The 24,735-nt window shown below is 33.4% G+C and overlaps 1 long non-coding RNA gene across 1 annotated transcript; it reads right to left on the bottom strand.

Moving 5' to 3' along the window:
• Window positions 1-6,978: 6,978 nt before the first annotated feature.
• LOC141553475 (uncharacterized) lies at window positions 6,979-22,358 on the bottom strand. The gene is made up of 3 exons (XR_012485468.1): window positions 22,204-22,358; window positions 17,899-17,974; window positions 6,979-7,592 (listed from the first exon to the last, which is right to left on the bottom strand). It is a non-coding gene; the product is annotated as an uncharacterized LOC141553475 (long non-coding RNA).
• Window positions 22,359-24,735: the final 2,377 nt, after the last annotated feature.

Here is a 24,735-nt window from a genome sequence, read left to right as displayed (position 1 = left end):
TGTCATGGCTTCCCCCTTGTTCAAGGACTGTGTAACAACATCAAAAACCAATTTACTAGGTATCATATTCAGCAAATAAATTTTAGTGACATTCTATGGGGAAGTTCCTATGTTATCTACCTGAGAGTTGCTAATACTCATAATTATGGACATACTTTTAGAAATAATATTGTTTTCTTTGGTAAGAAGGAAAGAATCAGAGTATTTCTGGGTTGGTCTCAGAGGCCACCTGGTCAAACTTTAAAATTAATAAAAATGTCTCCAACAACATACCTGACAAAGAATCGCCCAGTCTTTTCTTGAATCTCTTCAGGGATGAGACCAACTATCTCCCAGTGCTTCCTATTCCACTTTGGAATAAATAACTCTATTTGTTGAGAAATATTTCTCTTCTCACCAAATCTATTTGCTTTTTTTTAAATGTCCTCCCATTATTCTTAGTTCTGTCCTCTGGGACCATACTGATGAAATCTGACTCTTCTCCAACTTGATATCCTTCAAATAGTTGATGGTAGTTATAATTTTGCACCTAAATGTTTTTTTTTCCAATTTGAACATCAAAACTCCTTCAACTTGAGTCTCATCTTAGTGCCCTTCATCATTATAATTAGCTTTCTCTGAATATTCTCCAGTTAGAAATACCCTTTCCACAACTTAGTATGGAAAATCAAATACAATCCTCCAGTTTTTGCCTTACCAATAGATCCTTGACTTTATATTTCTCACTACATCCAATATGATCAGTAATTTATGAAAATTAAAAAAGGCTAAGGCACACTTAGTTCTTTGGGTACTCATGAAGAAATACTATAATTGCTGGGGGTGATGGGGCAGCAATCACATTTTAATAACCGTCATGAGTATAATAATATAGGAAATATAAAGATAAGTGATGAAAAGTAGGGATACAGGGGTAGGTGTTACATTGATAGGTGTATGGGTTGGTGAAAGGGGGCAGACAGAATGAGGAAGAGGAATGGAAAGGCAATGCATCACTTTGGTAGCTGAGGATTATATTTGGGAGCTTTGGACAGCATGGATCCTTAGGAGATGAAGAGTGTGATTACATGGAGCAAGAGTTAGGTTTTTTTTTGTTTTTTTTTTTTTTAAGGAAACAGACAGTTCCTGTCGGTATCAGATTGAATTTAGTTAATTAACATATCCAAATCATTTGAAAGTTATCCCCCTTCAAAATCATCATTTCAAAGTTATCAAAACCTTTTGGATGTTCTACTGGTTGGAGCTGTGGAAATCTGAATTTTGTTTGGAATTTACACGTTTATAGGACTAGAGGCCTGCCAAGCAGCACCTAGATGGTTTCTCCTGATTAGGCACATTTACCAGGATATGAATTTTGTAAATATATGATATATTTTTCAAAATATGCTCCTTTGATCTCTGTGAGAGTTTGTACCAAACTTCTAGGTTCCCCTTTGCAATTGTTTCCTCCTATTGCTTCTTTATACTGGCTCCCTATAAAACTTGGCATATTGATTGAGAAGGCAAGGAATTCTTAGGAAGAACAGAAAAAGATATAATTTAAACACAGCTTGTAGTATTGCATCAGTTTTTTTCAGCTACTATAACATTTTATTGACTGTGAAATATATTAAAAAAACAAAATATTTTTGAGAGGAGCTGATGTCTAGTCAAATCTTTCTTTTTTTGTATGAAGTGAAATTTATATTCTTTATGTGAATTAAAATGTGATTTGGTTACAGTTTATCCATAGGATTAAATGTAATTGAGTATCGCTTGGTGGTTTAGTGGTTTTAGATTGGCAATGCAGGACTAAGAATTTGTTTTCATTACTAAGATAATTATCAACTATTTTGAAAAAAAACAAAAACAAAAAGTGATTTAGGGTTTTAAGAGTTTTCATTTTTCTGTTTGTTTTTTGCAGACATTTATTAAATATTTAATTTGTTTAGCATAGTTTAATGGATGGACAAGTATGGACAATGAAAGGTTAAGGACAACTTTTATTCAAATTGTGTCCCTGAGATATACTGATCAGAAACTTAACCTTTCATTATTCCAAGCAGCTCTTCCTTTCCCTTCCTCCTTCCCTTTGTTTCCCCTTTTCCTTCCCTTCTCTTCCCTTCTACCTTTCCTTCACTTTCACATTTCCTTCCTTTCCCCTTCCTTTTTCTCCCACCTTCCTGTCACTATTATCTTCCTTTTCTTTCCCCCTTCTCTTCCCCCTTGCCTTCCCTTTCCTTCTATCTTCTCTTCACTTTCCTTTTACTTTCTCTCCACTTCCCTTCCATCTTCTCTCCCTTCCCCTTCCCATTCCTTCTGTCCCTCTCTCCCTCCCTCCCTCTCTGCCTTCCTTCCTTCCTTCCTTCCTTCCTTCCTTCCTTCCTTCCTTCCTTCCTTCCTTCCTTCCTTCCTTCCTTCCTTCCTTCCTTCCTTCCTTCCTTCCTTCCTTCTTTCCTTCCTTCCTTCCTTCCTTCCTTCCTTCCTTCCTTCCTTCCTTCCTTCCTTCCTTCCTTCCTTCCTTCCTTCCTTCCTTCCTTCCTTCCTTCCTCTTTCCCTTCCTTCCTCCCTCCTTCCCTTCCTCTCCCTTCCCATTTCTTTTTTCACCCCTTCCTTTCACCACTTATTGTTTAGAAAGCCCTTCCTCTCTCCATGCTTTTGTTAAACCAAGGTGTTATTTTTTCAAATGTATAGAAATAGTTTCATACTGTTTTGTGAGCTGATCTTGGGAATCACCACATGGAAAGGTTTCAATAACTTTGTTCTTTGACATGCCAACTTTCTTTTGTATTTTCTTTCACAGATATGTCGTTAGAAGGTTTGTCTTTGCATTGGTTCACAATGCTACTAAGTTTGCTTGACATTTCTGACAGTTCTCTGTGTGTTTTGGATTACTTTCTCTTGAAAACCATTTTATTTACCAAGTCCATTTTTAAAAAAGAAAGATTTGTCAAAGAAATAGATGTGTTTCTTATCCAAGAGTCTCTTATGGAATGTGGTAATTTGCTACATATGTTTGGATAATGTAGAGAAATATGACTGTTTTGCAAGGAATCATTACATCATTAATGACTAAAATGTCCCCCTAGTCTTCTTGACAAAGGGACTTTATGATAGTGCATTTAGAAAGGACTTTCATATGGAGAGGGTAATTTGTGTTCCCTATTGTTTTTATAGCTTCTCAATCTTTATTTTTCATACCCTTGGGGTTAAGATTTTGTCAGCACAATCCTTTGAATCTCCATGCTGTGCTCATACCAATACAAGGAAGATGAGATTTTTAAATATATATGTATTTACCTGAACATAAGTGCTTCTTATGAGGAAAGGCTGTTTGAACCCTAAGCACAATACTATTTGAGTATTCCATGTGATAATATAGAGAAAGGAAATGCAACAGACTTCAACAATTCATCTGGTTACATAGAGCATGAGCCATCAATAGCACGACTTGTTCTGATTTTCTAATCTTTTCTAATCCCTAGGAACTTAACTAATTTATTTTTTCTTCTCATTTTGCAAAGATTACTACATTGTTTTGCCATTGATCTTAATTATTCTCCATTTGTATGTTTTGCTACCTCAATTGGATCATATGGAGGGAAAACCTAGGTAGGTTTTTTATCGTTGTTGCTGTTGTTCATTTTATTTTATTTTGTTTTACTTTGTTTTAATCCAATGCTGTGATCTTCTAATCAAATAATTTCTCTAGCACAATGTATTATAGGGAGTGGTTACTCATTGAATAAAGTGGTTACTAACAGAGTGTCAAGATATTAGAGTTTAATTCACTGCATCTAAATCCAGCATTTGATATTGTGTGACTTTGGGCCAGTAACTTAAGCTCTTTGAATCTCTTGGCATTTCCTCACCTCTAAGAAGAAGATAATAATACTTGTGATACCTATTTCATGGGATTATTTATGAAGAAAGTTTTTGTAAATTATTTACCTTCCTACATTCCTTATCTTCAGGGCTTTCTTCCCTTACAGCCTTGAAATAAAGAGTGGTATAAGTTAATGGGTAGGAGAATGGACAGTTCTAATCTTATCGCCTATCTTTTTGTGTTTTACTTTTGTCACTTTTGTGTTTATTCTTTTCTGTCCTTAGCTGAATGATTATCTGAAGATGCAATAATTCACCTATTCACTAATGATTTCATAAACTTGAAAAGGTTGGAAGAACCATCAGAGAACCATCCCCTCAGAAACTAGATATGGTAGGTATGTGACCTGTTTAATACAGGACAGTTACACATGAGATAATGAGGAGATGCCATACCCTTTAAGCATCAACTCAGCTGAAGAAAGTAGAACCTTACTATAAAGTGAATTTGGTGGAAACTATGCAAAGAAAGGACTTTCAGGGCAAGAAGTTTCAAGATATTCCTTAGCTCTGTACACTCCCTGTATTTGTGCCTTGCTATCTTTGTGCTTTATATTTGAGCTTATCTGACAGTTTAGTGACCAAGTATAAACAAAAGGAGCAGAGTGCCCCTAATTTTCAGAATGTCTATAGTTTCTATTCCTTTTTTATATCATCTTAGCAAGTATTTCTTTTAAAAAGCTAATTGATGACAACTTGTTGATTGTTGTTGCATAATATGGTAGATAGGGGCTTATGTATTATAGAATTAGAAACTCCATTTCCTCAGAGTTATCCCAAGAATCCCCAGTGAAGTAGAGTCAGTATTTCTTCAGAAATTTAACCTTACAGTGTGAATGGATATCTCTTTATCTCACACACACACACACACACACACACACACACACACACACACACACACCACACATTATATACATGTATATGTATACATATATGCACACATATGTGTATGTATATATGCATGCAACATAATACACAGATGTATACAGAGAAATATATGTATACATACATAGAAATCATTAATGAATATATATATATACATACATATATATATATATATATATTCTTTATAAATCAATGTATTTATTTTTATCTTTACTATTTTATTACAGATTATTTCTTTTACTAATGAGGACTAGTGGTTGTAAGGGGCCTTTAAATGGGTGCTACAGCGCATCGGGAGATTGAGGCCCAGAAGTAATTTCTGTGGATATTAGGACTGCCCTTGGGCGGGATCCTGGCCATATTGAGATAGCTTCTTAATGGGTGACTCTCTCGCTGATTGGCTGTGTGTGTGACCTCACAGGCCCTATATAAGCCCACTGCAGGCAGTAGGCTGCCTCTTTTAACCTGGCGCTCTTCACCCTGGCTCCCTAGCCTGGGTGGCCAAGCCAAGATGGATAGCCAAAAGAGGTAAGGGTTTTGGTAGTGAACACATGGGTCTTCTGACCAGGTGTTCACTCGGGAACCAACAAGTCAGGGCATCAGTTAGGGCATTATGTGAGTAGGTATAATAAAGGCTTTTAAGATTACACATGGTTGTTCTTGAGTGCGCTACCGGTTATTAAGCTAGTAATTGTAACTGCCAGGAGAGCACATTACAAGTGGTGAATTGTTTTCTTGCCAAAAATCATGTTTACAATGTTCAACATTTTAAAGTTTGGATTTATCAAAGGGAAGCAATTATTTAAAATAATGGCCAGGAAAAAAATTAATTGATGTTTCCAAAGACAAACCTGTCAGTTAACAATATTTAGTAAACTACTACTATGTGCCAGGTTGTGTGCTAAGCCCTTGTCATATAACGAAAGGTAAAAGACAACGCCTGTTCTCAAGAAGCTAATATTTTAATAAGGGGGAACAATTTATAAGTTTCCAATATGTGGCAAGTATTGTGTTAGATTCTGGAAATACAGATACAAAAAATTGAAGAATCATAGGATCACAGAATTAGAGGTTATTTAAAAGCCTAATGGCTCGCAAAACATTTTCTTTGTAATATATCTTTGTATTATTAAAACTTGTAATATATATTTCTACTATTAAAACTTTGTAATATATATTTGTACTATTAAATACTATTTGGCATCTGTCCAAAGAGGTTTTATTTATGTGGGTTATATTTATAGATATTTACCATATTAGAAATAAAAACTAATTTTGAATTTGTAGACCCTCTTAAAATTTTTCAGAGATTCCCAGGATTTTCTGAACCACAATAAGAGAATCACTGAGATAGCCCAAAGTCCTCATTTTATAGATAACCCAACTAAAACACATAGGGAAAAAATCACTTATACAAAGTCATATGTCTAAGCAGTAACAGAACTGGAATTCAAATCTAAGTTGTTTGACTTTAAATATCAATTTTTTTAATGTTGAAATGTGATTTAAAATAGATTGTTAGTTTTTTTCCTCATATTATCTCATCCAAGTAAACAAAATTATACATCTAGAATGGATGTTAAAGATCATCAAGTACAATTTTATTTTAAAATAAATATATGAGGTTACATGATTTTCCTAAGAAAGTGGAAGAACTAGAATTCAAATCCTTGACTTTGACTGCAAATCCAGGATTCTTTCCATTGTAATAAAGAATCATGAAAACTAGAAAAAGGTAAATGCAGGAAAGGTTAGTAACTTACATTATTTTAATGATATCACTGAGACTATAAAAAAAAAAACAAAACAATTTAACCTTAACAATTTAACAATTAGATGTTCCTTAATTTTACCTGCTACCACCTTTCTACCAAGTCAGTCAATAAACACTTATTAAGCTCCTACTATATGCTAGTCATGAAGTAGTACCTATGTAGATAGGTGGCGCAATAGATAGACTATGGACCTGGAGTCAGGAAGAGCACTTAAGTTCAAGTCCTGAATCAGACATATTATCTGTATGATTATGAGGATGTCTCTTTATTACTTTAAGTCTCCATGTTTTTCACCTATAAATGGGAATAATATAGCACTTATTCCAAAGATATTGTGATGATCAAATGAGATTATACATACATACATACATACATATATGTATATATATACATACATGTATGTATATATATATAAAGAATTTTGAAAATCTTAAAATGATATATAAATGTTGGTTCTTATTATTAACTTCTTTAAATGAAACACTTTTAAAGAAAAAAAGACATTTTTACGATATAGTTTATTCATCCAATTGTTATGTTGTTATAATTTCTTTAAATAAAAAATCCTGTAAAGTAAGACATTTCTATTGATGCATCTTAAATTAGAGATAATAAAGATGTAAGAGCTAGAATTTGCTAAATCTATCTCTTCTAAAAGTTATAGGGCACACAAAAGAGATACCATAGAAGATGCTCTTGTCTCTCTTTCTAAATCCCTCTAATATTTCTGTTTTTTTTTAAAGCATGTAGCACTAAATCTTCACTGTTTCTTAATAAAAATGCCTTGCTTAACTACACAATACAATACTCATCATGCTCTTCATTCAAAGCTTGTTTCACACAAGAAGCTCTTGGGATGCTTGATTCAACAAAAGACCTTCTGTCTCTGTTTTCCATGAAGGCTGAACGTCAATCCTCCTTAAATTGAGGGCCCCTTTGAATCTCTGCCGCTCCAGTGCAGAATATCCTGCTCTCCTTTCCATTTATGCTATCAGGGTGAGCTGAATGATGATCTAGTTTTAATACAGATATTCCTCCACTTGTCTTGGCTTGTCCATGAAATATTTCCTAAAGGAATTAAATAGTCTTTCTTTAGAGAAATAAAATTCCACAATTGACAAAAGATAGTTCTTTTCTGATAGAGTCTCACGTCTATTTCACATTTATCCTGTGGCAAACCATTAGGAGTAGAATTTAAATGTTGTCTGACTGGCACAGAAAAGATCCATTTTTATCCCTTCTCAGATTATAAGCCTCTTGAGGGCAACAGTGATGATGCTTCCTCCAAATTAAATGAGCTTATAATGTACTTTACTCAGGGTGGTTAAACAACAGATATTTGCTAACAATGATATGAATTCTGAGAATCATATTCCTTCTGGTACTGGCACGAGTTCTGGGTTCATTTTTTCTTTTAAAATTAATTTTGTTCTACCAAGAAACAATTATCTTCCAAGACCCTGGGGTTTGTTGTGTTACAGCCATCACTCTACTGGAACTGAATGAAATAGTCTGGACATTTGCAAGAGAGATGCTGAAAATTATATTTGTTAAATCATTTAGCTTTGGGGGAGTTGTGACTATCCCTAAATTAAATTTCTCTTCCTTCTGAGTTATTTATGTTCCAGCCACTGTGTTTTGTCACACAGTAATCATCACTGATCCTGTAATTGTCCCTTTGGCTGCAGTTTAGCAAAGTAGGGCAGCAAATTTAATTGTGATGGTTATGACTGAGGTCTTCATATGCTTCCTGTCAGTACAGAAAGGTTTAATGTTCATGGTTTGCTGTCTAAGTCATTAGTTAAACTACTTTCTGAATTAGTTTTATATCTATCCCATAGAGTCTGGATTTTTATGGCAAGCATGCTAAACACACACATGTATGTATGTATGCATGCATGTATGTAAATATATACATTGTAAAGTCATTTTTCAGTTGAGTTTGATGCTTCATGACCCCATATTTTGGGGTATACTGCGTGTTTTAGAGTTATTTGCAATGTACATTTCCATATATACGTATATATACACACACACCAGACACATGTATGTGTTTATTTACACACATATGTATATCTACCTACGTATATAATCACATACATGTATATAAACACATCATATACATATACACACATAGAAGTGAGGATATATAAAGCTATTAATAAATATTGGCAAAGGCCTGTAAACAGGTGTCTAAAAGCGATGTCTCTCATATTTCCCTGTTTAACTAAGTAAATAGAAGGAATAGCATGGTAGAAATTTAAAGTTAACTATTAGCTAAATTTAAATGTCCACTAGTGAGGGATGGTTCAACGGCCTTAGAGCTTTATGTCAGTGCCAAAAAGGCAGGTGTTTCTAGATAATCAATATCTGATTGTTGAATTAAATAAACTCATTTATCAAATTTATTAAACATTTGGGTAACAATTTCCCAGCTGCACAGAGAATCAGGCAGTAAATGTGACATGGTGTTGTCAGTACAGATGCAGTTGAAAGCAAGAAAAAAATGGCTAATAACATTATTTATTGCCATATCTGAGTGAACAGATGTCCTCTATTTTAAAAACAAATTATTTTCAGAAAACCACCAACTAGATTTGTAACAGGATGAAGTTAGTACTGCTTAGTTCAACATATGTGAAGGAAAAGGAAATAAAGGCCACTGACTCTGGCATCAGAGAACATGTGTTCAAATCTTATATCGACTTATTACCTGTGTGACCTTGGACAAGTCTTTCTGAAGCTTCAGCTTTCTCATCTGTAAAATGACGGTGTTGGACTTTGAGATGTTTTCCTTCCCTGGGATATTTGGATAAGTTGGTATGAATTAGTCTATGGTTTATGTCTATGTCTGAAAGCAAATCGGCTGGTTTAAGTCTTCTCAGTAAAGAAAAAATGAGAGATTTTAATGAATGAACTACTTAATGAAATAGTGTAGGATCTACAACATTATCATGGTTTCTTTTTTGTGTGGAGATATTTTAAATATTGATGTTTAGTTCTGTTTCTCTCCAGGCCAGGACCTGTCATTCCATGACAAAAATGGAGCCAAGCATGGACTATATTAAAATGCCAGCCTTATTTTTTTTTGAAATAGGTTTTGAAATAGACTTTAACAGACTCCTCCCCAGGTGGGTAATGAAGAAAAGAAAATTATTGTATCAAAGGAAGCCAACAAACTGTGAATGAAATTAATTTTGATAGCCTTATTCTTGAGATAGTTGATGTTGGTTGGCATTTAAAGAGTCCCACCTACCTTTGCAGTAATATTGTACATTACATATTATATTGCACATATAATTTTACATATATTAATTATTATATATGTACTACATGTTAATTAGTTGGATGTAACATATATATATATATATATATACATTACACATTTACATACTATATGTATGCATATATACAGATTGCATATATACATTCATATTAAATATAATACATCACAGACTCAAGAGTCTAGACACGCTGACATTGCTGCTATTCTCTAAACAAAGCCTTCTATGTCCCTTCTCTATGCCTTTGTAATGGTTCTCCCCTATGCTTGGAATTTGCTGCCATCTCTGATTATTAGAATCTTTAGTTTCTTTCAAAGTATTATCTTCTTTAGAAGATCTTTCCTTACACCCCACATCCAAACATTAATGACTTTCTTTTCTGTATTCCTCTGTAAACCATTCTCTAAATTCTATTTGGTAGACACACATAAGTATACATCCATATTACATATGTATATATGCATATGTGTGTGCGTGTATTTGCTCCAAGAAAATAAAATTGCCTTGAGGGCAGGCTAATAAATGCACATTGATTTTTTTGATACATATTACTTTAACTAAGGACCAAAATTTTCACAAAAATTTGTGAAGATATTTTAATTATTTTTGTTCAATCTGTTTTGAAAACTGATGAAAAAAGAAAGAAAATCTAAAAATATCCCAAACTTTTAATTAAATACAACTGAAATTTCTGTTTTATTGAGGTTTTTAAATTTAGGGCAAGTAATTTAAAATCTTTCTCAATACAGTGCCTAGACTGTATAAATTTTTGCTGATTCTCAACCAATATAGCTTTATAAAATGAAGGAAACTTTATTTCAATTCAATTCCTTCTAGGATGTGCTAAATTTTTTACCAAAAATATCTAACATCATTGAGGAGAATATTCAAACTGAATGCCAGATCAATAAAACTTCATCACATACTTAAAGATGGGGGAAGTATTGTTCAGAAAGTTTTGGATATTTATTATCTTTTGATCCTTTTATGGATACTTTCTTGTTTTTTCTCATCTATCTCCACCAAGAAAATAGGAATACTAAAATAAACAACTATAAATAGTTTATTCCCACCCTAGTAGAAACCACATCTATTGTCTCTAATGTCTTTGTTTCAGAAGAATTTATCATGTCTTTAGAAATTTAAAGTTTTAGAAACTTGTTATAACAGTACATGCTCTATTATTATAGAACTCCTTGGGTAGAATTTTGACATCTCTTCTTAAATCAAAATCTTTAATATCTATGCATATTTTCTCTAAGAAAAGTCCAGTTCTGAAGCCAAATATTAGTGTTTCCTCAGAATTTTATATCACCATCCACCAGGGAGTTTCTTATGGAAATTAAATTTATATAGTATATACACTATGAAAACACCAAATACATCCTTAAGAGTTTTCACTGGAAGTGGGGTGAAGAAATGATGATTATGCCATTGTTGGTAACAGATCACCTAGAACAAACAGAAATATGGTGTGTATCAAATCTAGAGAACGAGATCCTTAAACTGCTTAAATAAATTCATGAATTACTGTTGGTTTCATTGTCAAAATATTGGCTTTTTGCTATTTATGGAAAAATAATAGGAAATATTATTCTCATTAAAACAAAATGAAGTGGCCAGTTTATTTGCCTTTCCTTTGTCCTTCACTTCTTTCCTTTTCCTTTCCTTCTCTTCTCTTCATATAACAGACCTTTACTACTTCCTGATGTGATGGTAGTAGTGGGGTGGTGGAAGAGAGAGAGGCGAAAATTAAAATGATTTCAAATCATTTATTTGGTATTTAAAGGATTTGTTCTTTCATTTATACCTGGGTGTGTAACTTTAAATAGAACATACTTCAATTTCTTTTCCCTTCATTTCTCTCCAACACAGGATTTTGAAGAAAGAAAATATACCTATTTTTTAAAATTAATACCTCAGAAATAAAAGCATAAACTTTGTTTCAAATCATAAATGACTTGGACTAGAAGGGAGACAATTTCATGAAACCCTCTCATTTTGCAGAAGAAATTAAACAGATTAAGCCATGCCAGTCAAATTTGAATGATAAAACAAGAAAGTAAATAAATGGGTAAATTTGTATTGAGTAATACTATAACAAAGAAAACAATGTTTGACTTAAATTAAAAAAAAAACATATAATCTAAAATCATTAAGGATAGTATAATTGAATGCAGGAATACTCCATATAAATTAACCCTAATTGTTTTATCATTGTACAAAAACATTATTAAATAACTGTAAGAAAACCCACTGCAAACCATTGAACTACATATAGTATCATCTGGTTAATTACTCATTTGTATCATTTATTTTGCTATCAATAATCCTGATGTTGCATTTTAAATAGATCATTGTGCCTGTCTGGAAGCAATTAATGGTTTTATGCATTGTCCTATATATCAAAAACACCTTTAAAGATAAATAATTTTTAGAATAATAGCCTTCAGGTTTCATAAGACATCCTGGTCCTCTTTCCATTCCCAGTCAGCAAAGAAAGATTCAATTATCTTTATTGGGATGAATTCAAAAGTCCAGAAAGAGAGCTAGTACATTTAAGAAACATTTTCATCAATAAAGTTTTAAAAGACCCCATGGTTTATGCCTGTAATTCTAGCTACAATGGAGGCTGATGCTGGCAATCTCTTGAGCACAAGACTATTAAGCTATGTTGGGTTAAACTTATCTATACTAACTCCAGCATTAATATAGTTAATCCTAAGGAACATGGGATCAATCAGTAGTGAGATGAGACACATGAGTAGATATTGCATTGTGAACCTGGGCAAGATAAGAAACAAAAGGGTTTTTTGTTTGTTGTTTGCTTTTTTTTTTTTTTTTTTTTTTAAGATGCAGGTTAAAAAAAATGATTAAGCAGAAAAAGCAGAAAATGTAATCCAGTAGGCAGTTTGTTAAGGAATTATTGGGTTTAGTAATGAATAATTTGGAAAAGTAATTTCAGTTGGTAATTGTCTTCAATAAGCTTCAACTCAATTCATCTCCCTTGTGAAACATTTCCTGATTTTCCCAGTTGTTTGTGTTCTCCTTTTCTCTGTATTTTCCTTCCCTCCCTCCTTCCCTCCCTCCTTCCTTCTCTCCCTCTCTTCTGCATTCTCTCCCTCTCCCCCCTTATTTTCTCTCTCCTCACATGATCTTGCATTCTACTGACTAGAATATAGGTTATAAACTTATCTGATCCCAACAACTGCCAAGCTAAGCAGATTAAACCAAGCCAGTCAAATTTAAATGATAAAAGTAAGCTTCTTGAGGGTATACTGTCATTAAATGTCCAGCACGCAGACAGTATATCATGCAAAGGGAGTGCTTAATGAATTTTTTTGAACTGAATCAATCTGAAATATTATTTGGGATTATTTCATGTAAAACAGGCTGGGGAAATACAATTCATTCAAGTACGTGCTGACTTTAGTTAAATTGATTGTGGCAAATCTTCCAATATTAATTTCATTTATACCTTGATTGATATAATCATTAAACTAACTATTTATTTTCTGTTCCATGCAGACAATAGCTTCATATAATTAAAGTTATAAGAGAAAGAAGAAATTCAGAGAAGAAAAGAAAGGAGGAAATAAAGAAGAAAAGAAGGAAGGGAAAACTGGGAAGAAGTAAGAAGGAAGGGCTATTGATATTCAAGGAGGGAAGAATTGGGTAATTATCAACATTTCTGCCCTGTTAAGATCTAAAATTACTTACAAGATAAATTTATTTTGATAATCCAATTATAGTTTTGATGGATGAGAAAGCTAGCAACCTTTGTCCAAGTATTTCAGAAGAAAAAAAGCTTACAAATTAAGCTTTACAAAAAAGGTAAAGTTAACCAATTGATAGTTATACAGTCAAATTATGACTGTATATCTAGAAAATATTCTTGAGTTGAACAATTCTCTAATTGTTAATTTCTATTTACTAATATTAATTTAAGTATCATTTTTGGAATGTAGAACTTCCTTGTGTTTGGAGAAGCAGATTTTTCCAACAAAAGTGGGAAACAATGTTATTAGTTTACTTCACTTGTATAGATTTCAGATTTCCTCAGTATGAGTATAAATGCACATTTGCAGAAATCAGGGTCCATAATAGTCTTATCCATGATCTATGAATTTTTCTCAGGATTACTACTGAAAGACTTGGAGACCTTCATTTAATTCCTTTAATATTTCATGGGTATCATGATAGTTCTTAGTCTGTCCATTCACTATGCTTGGCTCTCAATATACTTTTTCTTCTTCTCCCCAAATTAGTCTTTTTAGGATTAGAAGTTTCTTTGATTTTGCATATGTAGCATTAAATAGGTTCTGACAAATTTGTATTAGAGATGAAAGACAAGAAGCATTTATAAATAGGTTTTTCTTTGTTTTAAAATAGTTGGTCATATTGGCAAACAATTTTTGTATTCGTTTCAAATAATTTGTCTAGGAAGACATATGAATTTAGCTCTTTAGTATAAGATGATTTTTTCATGGATTAATGACACCCTGTTACTCATCTTTCCTATTGCCTCTTTTTCAAATACACCTTTTTTTGCTTTTGTAATGACACTAATTGGTCTAGTCACCCAAACTGGAAGCATCATTCATCTTTTATTTCTTCTGCTTTTATTCCCCAGCTCCCATATGCAAACAGTCACAAAGTTCTATCTCATTTTTACATTTTAAATCTATTCTTTCAGTTTTTACTCATCCTGTTCATTCTATCACCACCATTACTTCTTCCCTTAATAGATACCATGTTTTCAAATTCTACTGCCTCCAGCCTTCCCCTAAACCACCTGCTGTGTGATCTGAATAAGACATTTCTTTTCTCCTCCTGAGTAAGTAAAGTTCAAACTTTTTAACCTGGCATTTAGCTTTGTCCAAATGATGAGCCACTTCCATCATTTATTGGGTATGCCCCTCATTTTCCACCATCCCTTTATTATTTTCTTTATTCCTATAATGCCTTCTTCTCTGTTCTTACCTATTGAAATTCTATCAATTTTTAAAGATTATTCTTTTTCATAAATCCTTTCTTGGTCCTATCTATCACAAATGATCTTTCCTACTTCCAAATTCTTATTAATTTAATAGCTTTTCTTCAATGCTTAGCACATTATATGTTGTGTTATATGTATTTGATAATGGTTTCTGAATTGAATTGATTTGTGCCTTCTAATGATTGACATTGTAGGGTTGTAGAATGGATAGTTAGAAATATTGTTGCTGAAACAGAAAATTGCCATAGAAAATGATACTCAGTTCATTTTCAACTTAAAAAATCATTTGATGGCAAGGTCAGTGAAACTGATAACCTTTAGCTTTTATTAAGAAAAGTTCAAAGACTAGCCTAATTACTTATCTCTGTCACTAAGTGGTAAATAAACAGGTTTATAAGTTAACTTTTAGTGTGGGCCTCTCCCCTCATTATAATAGTATTGATTAGCATTTATTTATAACTTTAAGATTTGCAAAGCACTTTATAAATAGTACCTCATTTATCCTTGCAATAATTCTGAGAAGTAGATTCTATTATAATCTCCATTTTATGTTTGAGGAAACTGAGGCAGACACTGTTAGTGATTTGTCTATAGTTACATAGCTAATCATTATCTGAGGTGAGATTTGAGTCCAGATTTTTTGACTCTAGATCCAGTTCTGTACTGAATATGCTATTATCTGCTTGCCATTATGTTCTAATTTATCACTAAGTTAGTCCTTTATAGCTTGATTTTTGGAAGGAGTAGATAGGGATCAGGAGAAAAAACAATCATACATGATTATTCTAGAAAGGAGAAGTAGTGTAAAATCTGGCTGCCATTAAAGCTCTCAATCCTCTCCCTCATTGTTTGTTTCTTGTCATTGTGTGGTTCTCAATACTAGGAATAAATCCTTTCTGATTAAAATAGTCTGGATATTATAATATTTAAATTATACTTTTAAAAAATAGCAACTTGAACAGAATAAATGTTCAATCTCATGTGTAATGATCATTTTATTATAATGTTATGAAAATGCTTCTTTTACTGGTACATTAATTCATAAATTAATAATAAAATGAATATATATATTTTTTAAAAAACCATGAAAATCTCCTTGTTATCCCTGTCAGATAATATGAGCTAAAAAGCTTCACTAGCACACTGGACTTTTTTATCTCAAATGGCTTATCTTTTGTGATTTGAGCAAGAAGTGGCAAAACAAGAAAAAAAAAAGGGGGGTAGAGGAAAAGGAGATAGTTGTTTGATTATCTCATATCTAAATTTCTTTCCTACAGGGTCCACAAGGATATCAACTTTAGGTTTCCAGTGTGTTTAAATTGCTCTGTGGTTCGTAAATCCATGACAGGCCAGCAGAACATTCTCACCTATGACTCAAATCAATTAGCACTCTGCTTGTCATTTGAGGAGCAGAGCTTCTGTAGACTTAAAGATGCCCATCTCAGAAGCTTGGGAGCTGTCTTAGAAGGAAGTGGGAAAGGCTAGACAAAATTAGCAGTGCAGTTTACAGTCTTGCATTTGGAGCTTTGGAGAAGACCGAGCCAAAAGATAGGGGATTAACATCAAGTGGAAAGGAAAGGAAATTAGGAAATGAGGTGTGAAAGCAGAAATCGATTTGTAAAATATTAGAGTAGGATGGGTCCTAAGAAGCTATCTAGTCTAACTGCTTCTTTTATGGATGAAGAAACTGAGGTCCAGTGAAGTCAGGCCACATATTAATATATTACAGAATTAATGGAAGGATACTAGAAGGGGACTCAGAGGAGTTGGGTTCAATTTTTAACTCAGATTATAAATTAACTATATGACCTTGAATATACAATCTCTCTGAGCCCCAGTTTCCTTATCTGTAAAATGAAGTTGGACTTGACAGTCCCTAAGGTCCTTTCCAGAGAAATTAAGATGAATTTAATTAAAAAAGTTCTTTCATGAGTTTTATTCAGAATTCTGTGCTCCAAAGTAATTAATAGATCACCTTCAGCTGAGGCTATTTCTGGAAGCATGGTACTATGAAAAGAATAATGGTTCTAGAGAAAGGTGACCTAGAATAAGGTTCCACTTGTAATGCTCACTACCTGTATGACTTTGGGAAACACATTTAAGTTTGACTTTAATTTTCTCATTTGTCTAATGAGGGGCATGGCTTAAATAGCTTGAAAGACAACATCTCCCACTCTAAATACTAGGAATTCCAAGTTATAATGTATTACAGAGAAGTGAGCCAGCCCTGCCATATTTCATAAATATAAGGGGATCCAAAAACCTTTGAATTACCTTAGACAAATAACAATATCCTGACCTCTCAGGCCCCCATTCTGTGGAAACTGGCTGAAATGATTTAAAGATAAGGTTGATGTTACATTTCACTCCAAATAAACCTTGAAGGTTAAGATTTCTCAATTGAGCCAATCAAAAGTGTAAATTAGGTGCAAAGAAACCATTGATAAATATTGGAGGAATGAAGAAGTTCTTTGATCTTTGGATGGAATTAAATGATGACAAGCAGAAAATATATTAGGATTAGTTTAAAGAATCAGATAACACCTTTCAGCCTATTTTTATTACATCAAACCAGTTCAGGTTTGGCATTCCACCAAGACAATTCCAGCACCTGGGTCGTCTGGTGAAAGTCGAAGTTTTGTCTTTGATGGGAAGGATTGCCTTCTCTTTTGTATTTTCACATATTGAACATGACTTTGTGAACTTTGAAAGTTCAGAAGAGTTGTGTAGATCTCAGGGTCCCCAGAGCAATGGTGGCCAATGGCCTCATCTGCATTAAGAAAAACATTGAGTATAAATTAGACAGAGTTAAGGCACCTTGAGAACTCCAAAAGGGCACTAAATTTGGAAGGCTAAATGAGAACTATACCTAAGGGGAAACTGTGTGAAGACAACAGAAAGGAAAAAAAATTGATCTTCTGGTAACTAGGAGCTAGGCTATCCCATTGTCCCATATGCCCTTTAAGATTCATTTCACTTTCCTCACAGACCCAACATGCAATAGTAAGGCTCTTATTCTTTGTATGATCTCTTAGTATACTATCTCAGTAAAAGGGGATAGAGTACCAGCTCTGGAGCCAAGAAGGCTCACCTTTTGAATTTAAATGTGGCCTTAGAATTTATCAGCTGTGTGACTCCAAGAAAGTCACATAACCTCAGTTCCTCACCTGAAAAATGAGTTGGAGAAGGAAATCATTTCAGCATCTTAGCCAAGAAAACCCAACTGGGGTCACAAAGAACCAGACACGACTAAATGATTGAACCTCAAACAAACAAAAAGACTGAATTAAATCTTGATTGTTGATTAATATCACAGAAAGCACACTTGTTGGGAGATCCTGGGCCACCATATGAACAATTTCAGCCTCTGAGATTTATCCCTAGAATCTTAAGAGGAGGAATGATCCACTGGAGGGCTGAGCCCCCCAAATGAATAGGAATTGGGGAAGTAGTTGTAGAGGAGTGATACATAAGAATACCAGGAAGTGTACCGGCAACAGAAAACATTAACACAAAAATAAAAAACACAACAAAATCAAAAACGAATAGGTTGCTTGAAGTCTAATCACCTGATTTGGAGGGGCAAGGATGAAGAAGAGAAAAGAAGCAATAGAAAGAGAATAAAAATTGGATAGAAATTGAGTGCAATTTCTGTTTGCATTAGGACTTTGGCAGCCATCTACCAACCACAGATCCAAGATGATTGAATATACTTGTGTTTAATTGAGAGACAAGGTATTAAATCCTCACTAGAAGTAAAATATCATTCAGGAGATAATAATAAAGTATGTGTTCATGACAAGTCACAACCTTTCTGGACTTCAGTTTTTTCATATATACTATAAGGTAATAGTACTAAATGAATTCTGTAATTCTGTGTTTTTTTATCGTTTATAGTTACTTCTACTCACTGAACCTGCAGGAACAGGTGTGTCCTTGCCTAGCAAAGAGAAAGTTTGCTATGGCAGCCTGCCAAGAGAATTAAGTCACAAGAAAAACAGAGAACAGAGGTTCTCAGTTTCAATATGTATGTTCTCTAAGAAGGAGAATTTTTCATTGACTTCCTAATAATTTAAACTATCTGAAAGTAGAATGAGTTGCCAGCAGATGTAGTGGGCCTCTCCTCACTAGAATTCTTATGTTGATGGCAGGATGACCATTTTAGGGAATATTGTATAATAACTATGGGATAGATTAGAAAACTTTTAAGTACCATTCTGACTCAAATTCTATGATTCTCTATTTCATTGATAATATGGTCTGATGGCATGACCTGTTAGCATGACCACTGATATAGGGCTTATTCTCTATTAAAAAGCCAACATAGTTTTAGATTGCATTAAGAGAAGCATAGAGGCCTGAGCCAGAAGCGTAATAGTCCAACTTTTAATTTCCCTAGTTAGAACACATCTAGTAAATTATCTTTAGCTCTACTCATATTTTAGGAGGGGCATTGATAAGCTATAAAAGGTTTACAGGTAGGCAAAAAAAATTCCTGAAAGGATTGGAAATTGTTTCAGATGATAAAAGCTTGTAGTAATTGAGTAATTAAGCTGAAAAACTAGAAATAATGAATGGAAATAATTTATTAAATGCTTGCTTTGTGCTTAAGTTGCCATAATTATGTACCATGGGAACATAAATACAAAAAATAAAATCAAAATAGTACCATAAGGAGTTTAGATTCTAATACAGGAAGATAATTATAGAAGGGTGGTGGAAAGGGAGAGACATTTTGTTTAAGAAAGTCAGAGTGAAGGTAGTTAGAATTGTAGGGCAATTGATTGGTACTATTAAAAAAATGGCAGTGATTATTTGATTAATATTCCAATAACTAGAAATATAAAATGAGGGGAAAAGGACAGATTTGGTAGAATATGGCATGAAAATGGCTAGGGAGGATGGTGTCTTTGGGTCAAAGCTCTCTCTCTCTCTCTCTCTCTCTCTCTCTCTCTCTCTCTCTTTCTCTCTCTTTCTCTGTATATATATATATATATATATATATATATATATATATATATATATATATATATATCATACATACATATAATAAAAGACTTAGAAAGGATGCAAGTAATATTCAAATATTTGGAGGGTTTTACTGTACAGAAGAAGTACCTATGTTCATTTGGGATTTAGAGAACATAAGTGAGAGCACTTAGTTTCTGCTTTCCTTAGTTCTCCTCTGACCTTGGCCTGCTTATTGTTCTCCTAGATGACTAAGATCCTTCCCTATCTGAATCCCATACATTTTTCCTGTGCACTTTAGACCATCTTTTGTTGAGCATCTGTTCCTCCTAAAGGTGTCTGTGATTTTGGACCTCTGGAAATCTTTCCTTCATGCTCTAACATATTTTTCTTTCCAATGCAGTTTGTTCGAATTATTTGTCACCCAGCAGCAAAAGGTGGTTATACTTTCTTGTGAAACTCTGCTTGTTCCCCTATTTTTCTAAGCTAGTATTAAGGATTAGTCTTGGCCATAGTAGCCATGGTATTTGAGAGAATGAAAAAGCATACCTCTCCTCCTAAAGGAAGTGAAATTTATTGGACAGAGAACTGGTCTCAAGAGTTTTATTCTTATGTCTCACCTCAGTAAACTTCCATAATTTTTCAATGTCTCTAAAAAAGTCTTTTAGTGAAAGAAAGAGAAATTGATGATCACAATAGGGAGAAAGGATACTTTCACTTAGTCCTACCTATACCAATTAAATCATATATGCAACAAAATTATAGAGATAGAACATAATCTTCACCAAGGAGAAGGGAAGAATGATTTCCATCATAGCTCTTCTTTGAAGGGCATTGTGGAAGACAGCTAAATAGCACTGTATATAGAGAGATAAACCTGGAGGTTCGGAGATATAAATTCAAATCCAGCTTCAGTTACTTGTTAACTATATGATACTGATAAGTTCTTTAACTTTACTCATTCTCAATTTTTCTTTTTGTACTTCTAGGATTTTTATAAGGATAAATTGAAGACAGTAGTGAAACATTATATCAGTGTTAATAATATTATTATTATTATCTACGAAACTGAATATGCATTGGGCAAACAGAAGAGAAAATGGGTCACTGAATTAACTTTATGAGCCTCCTGAACTAGTAAATAAGAAAGTAATGGAGTACATTTGGTACTACTACTAAAAGTATTCTTGGGCTCAAGAGCAAGGAAGAATCTTATAACATAGAGGAAAGGTCAGCAATTGCTCATTTTGCTAACACATTCTGGTATTCTGTGTGAATGAAATATGTTCCTCTGTACTTCCATGTTAATGTGTGATTAGAGAAATAGTTCAAAAGTCATTCTATAACCTAGTACATCAAAAATAACAAATCATACTTTTTGTTTCTCTTTATTGACAAGCCAGGAAAAATAAAAGTAGAAAGACATTTTTCTCCTTTCAGAAATTCATATCACATTATATTCAGCTGCAAGTACTGAAGGTAATTTGGGACATGCTTGTGGTGAGAATGGGAGAGATATCTGTACTCTCTTTCTTTACCTTTCTAGATTGAAATCTTAAAATTTTCACTTTTCTTCAAGGTGAGAAATAATTTCTTAGCTTCATTTTTAAAAAGACAACTTCATTTTTTTCTGCTTGAATTCTAAGGATTCTTTTATTTAAGAATCATCAGAATATTTTTTTGGAAGTCTATGATATTTCATTTGTTGAGCACTAGATCACAAGGCAAATTCAATGACATTGCCTTAACTCAAAATCATAAGATTTAAAATGTATCTGAACTGGGTGGAAACTTATAGATCATCTGGGCTTGTCTTCTAGTCTTTTGTCTCATTCTATAAACACTAGACAATGACAAGAATAGCCAAATAAATCAGTTGCTTGATTTTATAAGATATAGGAGGTAGCAATAACAGAGATCAGAATCAAGGTAGTGTCAGATTGGCTGCCAGAAGGTAAAAAGCACATATGCTCAGTGAGTGATTGAGATTTCTATAATCTAGGAGCCTTTTGTATAGTCTTAGTGTCTTTGCTGTTGGAAGTAGAGAAAGGGGGGAGAGAGAAATAAAATGAAAGAAAGAGGGGAAAAGGCAATCAAATAGATAGGGGTGGGAGAAAAGAGGAAGAGAGAGAGAGAAGAGAGAGAGACAGAGACAGAAACATAGAGGAGACAGTTGAGGAAAGAAAGAAAGAAGGGGAGAATCACTTTGTCTATATATTTGTCAGAATGCTCTCTATCCATCACCACCTCCAGTCTAACCATGGAATAGTTCTTGGAAAGCAAAATGCTTTTCTAAGATATAATATTTGCCCCCAAGTCTGGCAACAATTATCTTTGCTGTGGAAATACATTAATGAAAAAGGCCAATCCTAATTGAAAAAACAAAGTGAAGGAATAGTTTTAAAACATAAAATAAAAATCATGGTACCTTGTTCTCTTGAGCTCCTCTTCCAAAGTAATACAGTAATTGTTAATTCACCCTTTTCCCATGTAATACAGTAATTGTTAATTCATAAGGCTAAGTTGAAAGGGGGGTTGTTATGTGCTTGTCTGCACAATGGCAAGAAGCAACATTCTGTTTCCTATTACTGCCAGTTGACAAAGGCATGGAGGAGGGCAGCAGGGCCAGGTTGCCCTGGTCGCCATGGTGCTGTGAGCTGCCAGCCTGGCATTGCACAAACTGGGCTGGTCTTTGTGCTGAGGGGCTGCATGCTGCCAGCATCACTCCCAGTTGAAAAGACTAATATTGGGGCCTTTGCATGACATCTCAGAGTAAATGAGTTGGATACATGGGGCTTCTTGCTGCACCTGCTCCCAGCTCTCAAATTCCAGCTCCACCGGGGATTGTTATCTTTTCTCTCTCTTTCTTCCTTCTCTTTCTCTTTGTAATTATGTCTAATCCCACAAACACCTGCCTTAGCTTTGGGGGCACCATGATAAAAAGGGGATGAAAAGACTCCTTCCCATTTATGTCAAAATCCAACAACAACAACTACAAAATGACTGCTCATGACTAATTAAACACTACACATCCAATGGGCAGGTGTAAGCCCCTACAAATGTTTTTAGGCATCACCTGCTCATCCTTCTTGAGATTCTGTGGGACCATCTTCATCTGGGTTCAAATTCAAAATTAGATCATCTCCTCATTAAATATTTTAGTTCTAAAATATCTGCTATTTGCTCAATTTAGGTGTTGACATTAATATTCTTAGAATATTTCACTACTAGTGTGCCCCCCTTATTTACCTTTATTGTTGTATATAAGTCTGAGTCTAAGGTCAGGAAGACCTAAGTTCTAGTATGACCTCAAACATTTATTAGCTGTGTGATCCTGGTCAAGTCACTTAACCACTTACTGCTTAGTTCCTTCTCTAAAATTGGGATAATAAACATCTACCTCTCAGGATTGTTGTGAGGATCAAATGAGAAAATAATTGTAATGTTCCTAGCACAATGTCTGGTACATAAATGGCACTCTATAAATATAAGTCATCATCATCATCATCATCATCATCATCATCATCATCATTATTAGCTACAAGGTCATGAAATCCCATTAAAATCATTTAGGAGTTTCACATCTTCAGGAAGGAAAATATTTCAGAGTTCAGTTCTCTGTTCCTCTCTCTAAAATGCCATTTTAAAAAGTAAAGTTTGTATTTTTAAAAATATATATTCAATGAATCTTTTTTATTTTTTGTTATCTTTTGTGCCACCATAGCCTTATTTGAAATAAAGCAAATACAAAAGTTGTAAGCATATTATGTTTTAATCAAAATGATATTCCATTTTTAAGAAAAAGTATATTTTCTCTTTCTCTTCTAATGTAATAGAAAAGATGCATACCTGTACTTTTAATAATTACTGTTGATGGCTAATATTTGTATAGTGCTTTTTATATTCTATGTACTATGAGATGCATTTGTATAATTGTTATTTCATTTTATCCCCACAATAACCTGGAGAAGTAGGTGCTATTATTCGCCTTAATTTACATATGGAGAAATTTAGGTAAACAGTAGTTAAATAACTTGCATAGGAACACACAACTAGTATCTGAGGCCATATTTGAATTCAGATCTACCTGAATGCAAACCTGATGCTTTATCCTCTGTACTACCATTAAAAAATAAATAAATAAATAAAAATAAGGCACAAAATAGGGACTAAAGTAATCTTGTAAATAATTTGAGAATGGCCTAGAAAACGTTTACCAACCTCAAATTTTCCTCACCTTTCCTCATGTGGAAGAATAGTCAAAGAGAAGTATATATAAAATTATTTTATATATTTGTAAAATGTATACATTTTATATTTTGCCTAACTATTCATTTCTAGGATGGAGAGAAAAGGGAAAAGCAAAAAAAAATTAAAAAGGAAAAGTTGCCTAGTAAGTAACTTTATTATATATTTAAAAAGAAAAGCAAGTTGTACACAATAGATTTATAGTAGAATATATAATCATCTCTTTTTTCTATTCTATTATGTTATGTAAATGTTTGTTTTATTTCTTAAGGACAGAATAAAATTATAAAATTCACAAAGGGAAAAATGAAAAGAATGTCAGAACAACTATGTTTCTCAGAGAATACTACCATACCACAGCACCACTCCTGTAGCATATCTGTGTATTACTGCACCTTCTTGCAGACCCTGGTTTTGCGGGTAAGTGAGCATTTGTGTGACTCAGTCATATCAAGACTCTTTTAATAGAAGGACTAGAATGAATAGTGGGGATGATCCATCTTTCCTAGATTAGGGTTTATAAATACAAAAATGAATGAAAATTAATGGTAATTTACCAAATGATTTTATCCTACCTACCCTAGTATCAGAAGCAATTTTTTTTTTACTTCTACTTAAGCTAGATAGCAATGTCAGTAAAATAGGGCAGATAATCCTTTTGGCCTCTTCTTTCTAATCACTTTTTATACCATTATACCATTGCAAAGAACTT

The sequence above is a fragment of the Sminthopsis crassicaudata genome, chromosome 1, assembly GCF_048593235.1.
Source record: "Sminthopsis crassicaudata isolate SCR6 chromosome 1, ASM4859323v1, whole genome shotgun sequence".
In the NCBI taxonomy this organism is placed as follows: Eukaryota; Metazoa; Chordata; class Mammalia; order Dasyuromorphia; family Dasyuridae; genus Sminthopsis; species Sminthopsis crassicaudata.
This window is presented reverse-complemented; position numbering and strand designations above follow the sequence as displayed.